This window comes from Chiloscyllium punctatum, chromosome 39 (assembly GCF_047496795.1).
Source record: "Chiloscyllium punctatum isolate Juve2018m chromosome 39, sChiPun1.3, whole genome shotgun sequence".
NCBI lineage: Eukaryota > Metazoa > Chordata > Chondrichthyes > Orectolobiformes > Hemiscylliidae > Chiloscyllium > Chiloscyllium punctatum.
Window position 1 is genome coordinate 61,687,707 of NC_092777.1, and position 6,075 is coordinate 61,693,781.

Here is a 6,075-nt window from a genome sequence, read left to right on the forward strand (position 1 = left end):
CTGACTTTGCCTTATTTTACCATACGGTCTCACGTATTCAGAAATCTCAATCTTTGCAATGGATGCCAGGATCTTACCCATGACTGAGGTTAAACTAATTGGTCTATAAATTTTCCATCTTTTGCCCTACTACCTTTTTAAACAGGGGTGCCACGTTAGTAATTTTCCAGTCCTGAGTCCCTCCCTGATTCTAGCAATTCCTGAAGATTACCAACACCTCTATCTGTTCAGCTATCTCCCTTAGAACTTTGGGGTGTAGACCAGCTCATCCAGATGATTTACCCATCTTCAGGTCGTTCAGTTTTTCCTAGTACCTACTCGGTGACAGCTCCCTCAAGTTTTTGGAATGTTACTCACGTCTTCCACCACAAAGACTACCTTTTTTTTTGGGTCAATCATCCAGTTCTTCAGCCATTTCTTTAAGCCCCAGTACTCACTCTCTCCCCAATGTCATTGGACAGCAACCCAATAACCATTTTTGTCCTATATAAAAGAAACTTCATTTTCTTTTTGGTTTTAATATTCTCACCCACATTTACAAATTCCACATGACTTGCCCCTCCCAATGAGGAAGCGATGCTCCTTGCCCCTCTGGCCTTTTGTGCATCCCCATATTCACACTGGTAATAATTAACTTGCCTCAGTCTTAAGCTCTTATGTATCCTCCAACAGCTCTTCATCTTGCTCCCTTACTTCCATTCTTTGAAGCTTCAGTTTGATGTCACCGTTTTGTTTCAGAATGGTACATTCCAGAAGTTAAATATAAAAACTTTAGATTTTACTACTTTCTTCTTCTAAAAAAAAGAGTTGACCTTGTACTTTACTCAAGATCACTTCCATGTCTGCCCATTCTAAGTGGGGAAAAGTAAGGATGCAGATCAGAGTCAGAGCGTGACACAACAAAGGCACAAGTCAGGCAGCATCCAAGGAGGGGAACTGACATTTCAGTTATAATCTTATGCCTGAAATGTCAATTCCCCTGCTCAGATGCTGCCTGACCTGCTGACCTTCTCTAGCACCACACTAACTCCCCATTCTAAAATATTTGTCTTATCCACCATCTACCTGCCTTATTGGGAAAGAAATATTAGATTAGATTAGATTAGATTACTTACAGTGTGGAAACAGGCCCTTCGGCCCAACAAGTCCACACCGCCCCGCCGAAGCATAACCCACCCATACCCCTACATCTACCCCTTACCTAACACTACGGGCAATTTAGCATGGCCAATTCACCTGACCTGCACGTTTTTGGACTGTGGGAGGAAACCGGAGCACCCGGAGGAAACCCACGCAGACACGGGGAGAACGTGCAAACTCCACAGTCAGTCGACTGAGGCGGGAATTGAACCCGGGTCTCCGGCGCTGTGAGGCAGCAGTGCTAACCACTGCTCCACAGAGAATTAAATTGCCCAATTAAGATCTTGAATTGATTTAAGTCACCCTTTAAAACAAGCCAAGAACAAATAAATTGAACATTAAATGCTTTATTTAACATACAGCTGAAACAGGATTGTTCATTCTTTCACCTGTTGCATATGCCAAGTCAAAACAATGAAGGCAAAATGCTGGAAAAATTACATTTCACATTCAAATTTCAGTGTGGAAGTTTAGAAATTGATGCAGTTTCTGGAAGATCATTCTGATTTCAAAGTACTCCAATCCAGCCCATTTCTGAATCCTAGATGAAGTCACTGCAATCAATACATAGAAATAATCAGTACAAAATCAGATAGAGCTTTGCAATCTTCACCTACATTATTAACCTCAAGTCATTTTCAATACTTCAGGATGCAATGGTTCCATTATGCTACAGCAAGGTTGTCTGGATGGCATGGAGATTACCTATTTATCTTAGTTCGAGACTCATGGATGTTAGTTATTGATCTACAAATCAATGCAGTACTCTAATGATTTTGGGTGTAATGTTCAAGTCAAATTAAAGATTTAAAACAGGGTTCAACTTGATATTTTATTCCCACTAGGTATCAATTAAAACAAAAAAAAACTAGTCATTGGTCCCAGATAGACCTCATTAGGCATTAATGCATCTGTACAATAATCCTAATGCAGATTCTCCCTTCAACCAGTTCAATCAGTTTCTTCCCAGTTCTCAGGTCCCTGAAAACAAGATTTCTTCCATTTTAAGTATATCCTCTCTCCCACCCCCAAATATACCTTGTTCCAACTATCGAGAGGCATTCAGATTTACAGACCTATTGCTCTATTTTAAAACTTACTTGTTACTGGGAGTTTCACAAACTGAAGTTCCTTGCCAGTTAACTTTGTTAATTTCATTAAGCCTAGGAAAAAAAAAGTTAACGTACGATGAAGAAATGTCGTTTGAAAAGCATAAACAATTACTAGCGAAGTTGTTATTTCAGACTGGAGTCAGATTCTAGGCTTCTTCATTTACATCAGAAGTCTAACACGTGTAAAAAAAGTCATCATTCAGTCAAATGGTCTGAAATTACTGGGGACCATGAGGAAACAAGGGCACGATACAAACGCCGCGTTTTAACTACATTAAAATCCTCACCCTCAATATTTGTCTTGTGGCATGTCGTACCCGTGCAGCAGACCCTCCACCATCGGGTCAGGTCATCCCCCTCCCTGCGATCCAGATCCAGGAAACTGGGGCGGGCGGGGGGTCAGGCCTGGGCCTGGGCCTTCAACTCTGCAAACTGAAACGTAAGCTTTTAATATCGTCAACTTTTACCGTTCGCGTCACGGTGTAAAAACGGCTAATCGCTTGTCTAACATACCAAACCATGCCATTGCATAAAACAATACCTCATTCAGCCGATGAAGGCGGATTACATTCAGCTCCTCATCTCCATGACTCTATTCCTCACCGAGCCGCCATTGTAAGTGATAAAGCACTTTCAGCGCGACGCACTTCCGATGGCAGCAATACTTCCGGTTCTCCTCTTCCTTCCGTCCAAATATCAGTGGGTTATTAACACCAGGAGAGACTCCAAGAACTTCGACAAGACTCAATTTCAAAGTTGACTCGAATCAAACGTTGTTTGCACTAATTAACATTCAGGACGAAACTGGGTTTTGTGAACTAAGGAACTAAGACAAAATTGTTTATTTGAAGGTTATCAACAACAAGGGGGTCGATTAGCTGGTTGGCTGGTCGGTTGCGATGCAATGTGATTCTAATAAGATTCAATTCACGCACCAGTTGAGATTACCATGGAGGAATGTTCTCCCCTAGCCTGAGGTATGACCCTAAGGTTAAATCACCACCAGTTAGCTCTCAAATGAGAGAGCAATCCTGTGGTCTGGTAAGATGATGGTGGTTTTACTTTAATCAAAATAGAAAGCAGGAGACAACAGCTTCGCTTCACTTGGAGGTCACCACTGATGATGTTACCTAGCCAGGTAACAAAACGTCTGGATATCAAACCTACAGCTCAGCGAGCAAACCTACTCCCTAAATCTCAACCTGAGCTACAAACCTTGCAAAAGGCAAACTGGAAATCCTACAAAATGAGTTTGCATGTCCACCAAGAATTTTAAATCTGTCACCTTAATGGGCAAAGAACAAAATATTGGGGAACTGTGAATTATGAGTATTCGAGTCACAGAGATATACAGCAGTAGAATAGACTCTTCAGCTCAACTCATCTATGTGGACCAGATATCCTAACCTAATCTAGTCCCATTTGCCAGTACTTCGCCCATTTGGTCGAAACCCTTCCCATTCATATAGCCATCCAGATGCCTTTTTATTGTAAATATTTTTATTGAGAAAAAAACTTTTAACAAAATTACAAAATCACTACAAAACAGTATAACAATATTATAATATAACAACAATAACTGTAAACAAATTACTACTCTACTCCACAAACCACTGAGGAGAGAGAAAAAAAATCTACGAAAATTACAGTTTAACAAATAACTAAAAAAAACTAAATTAAGCCAAGTTGAACCAAGATAAATTACATTCAGTTAAGTTACCTCACTCAGCGCACTTCCACCAAAGCTCCCCACCACCAGGAACATCAGTAGGCATACCTGTGTTTGTTCAGAATTCTTTCTCCCAGGGGTCCCTAGACCGCCAGACATAGTCTTCATGACTATACAAAGGCCCTAACCAATATAGTCAACAAGATTGCCTCCATATAATTCAGAAAGGGCTGCCATGCTCTATGAAACGTAGTGCACCATACTCATAAGGAATCCAAGGGGATGTGCTCCATAACTAATCTATGCAATTCCAAGAATCCCCGGGGATTCTCCAACACCCAGCTCATTAGAATGTTCTTCCTCGCACAGAATGAAATAATATTAAACAGTTTCTTCCCATGCATGTCCAAAGAAGGGAGATTTGGCAAACCCAAAAGAAGGGACACCGGATCCACCTTGACCTCAGTTCCCACGACCCTTCAAAAACACTGACTATAGCACCCCAAAACCTACAAAGCTTGTGACATGACCACAAGCAATGAATAAGAGTACCAACATCTGTTTTACATTTGGGGTACATTGGGATCGCTCCTGTCTTAAATCTCGCAAGCCGCTGCAGTGCCAAATGAGCCCCCTGTGGAGTACCTTCAGTTGCATAGCCTCTGTCCTGTTGCAAATCGAAATCTTCCTTACGTTCTCCCAAATATCCTCCCACTCCTCTGATGAGATCTCTCCACCCCCAATTCTTGAGTCCAGATTCTGCACAGCTGCTCAATGTCCTTTGAGACATTACTTCCTAACAAATGATAGAGTACTAACTGAGAGAGCGCATGTGGGCAGAAGCACTCTCCTCTCCATATCCAACTTACAGGGACTAACCATTAAAGTCTTTTCCTGTATAAAGTCCCTAATCTGAAAGTAATGAAAGAGGTCCCTCCTAGAAAATTCATACTTCTTGCTCAGCTGTTCAAAAGACATCATGACCTCCTATCAAATAGATCTCCCAAACAGGAGACTGCCAGAGTCCATCAATCCTAGCCGGAATGCTAACATTCCTACTATGGAACTGAAAGGGGAAATTTTTTGTAAATTGCCCTCACCTTGTCACATCATTCTCCATGCTTTAACCGTGTTAAGGCCAACTGGGTCTCTGCAATGGTCCATAACAGTCCTCATCTTGTCCATAAACAACAAATTGATGAGGCAGCATTTTGCCTGGGAGGCCTCGATGTCCAGCCAAATTAACCACAGCAAGCCCAATTACCCACATTGATATTTCTTAAAATCTGGGGTATACACAGCTCCCATCCCTTGGGGAAGCTGCAATTTGGCAAGCTTAATAAGAGGCTACCTATGATGCCAGATGGAAGATCCGAGCCAAGGCTGTAAAGCCTCTGTAGTGCTTGCCTGGGCAGCATCAAAGGGAGCATTTGCATGGGATATAATAAATGAGGAAGAGCATTCATTTTTACCAGAGCTATTCTACCCAACCAGGATATCGGAAGATCCTCCGAGCGCTGAATATCCTGTCTTCTCTAGCAACTGCACAAAGTTAGCTTTATATAATTGAACAAAGGTGATAAAAATGCTTAAATATTCCCTGTGACCACCTGAAAGGGAAACAGGTTTCATCCCCATGATCGGATATTCTAATAAGGCCCTCCGACTTCATGAAATTGATTTTATACTCCAAGAATGAACCAAATAGATTAATCACTTGTATTTAACAGGGCACAGATATCATTGAAACAGTTAAAAAGAGAAGAATGTCATCTGCATAAAGAGAGATCTTATGCCTGCCTGATCCTTCCTCCAGGGCAATTATATTGGGGTCCCTCCGGATGGCCTCCACCACCAATCACCAATGTAAATAGTAATACAGAGGGCACCTTTGTCAGCTGCCTCTACCGATACTAAAATTATCAGACCCTATACCATTAGTGAGAACCGCTGCTTTCGGGTCACTATATAACACTGCTACCCACCTGGCAAAAACGCCCCCAAGACCAAACTGCTCCTGTACATAAAAGAGATACGGCCACTCCACCCAGTCAAATGCTTTCTCTGCATCCAGGGAGACTACCAAGCCTGGAATCTATCCTTGCTGGCAAACCATAACCATATTTAATACTCTTCTAATATTATTGACCCTGA

General features: G+C 41.8%; 1 long non-coding RNA gene across 1 annotated transcript; it reads right to left on the reverse strand.

The window, feature by feature from the left end:
* Positions 1-1,471: 1,471 nt before the first annotated feature.
* LOC140464133 (uncharacterized) lies at positions 1,472-2,922 on the reverse strand. The gene is made up of 4 exons (XR_011954855.1): positions 2,794-2,922; positions 2,540-2,684; positions 2,241-2,303; positions 1,472-1,694 (listed from the first exon to the last, which is right to left on the reverse strand). It is a non-coding gene; the product is annotated as an uncharacterized lncRNA (long non-coding RNA).
* Between the last annotated feature and the right edge of the window lie 3,153 nt (positions 2,923-6,075).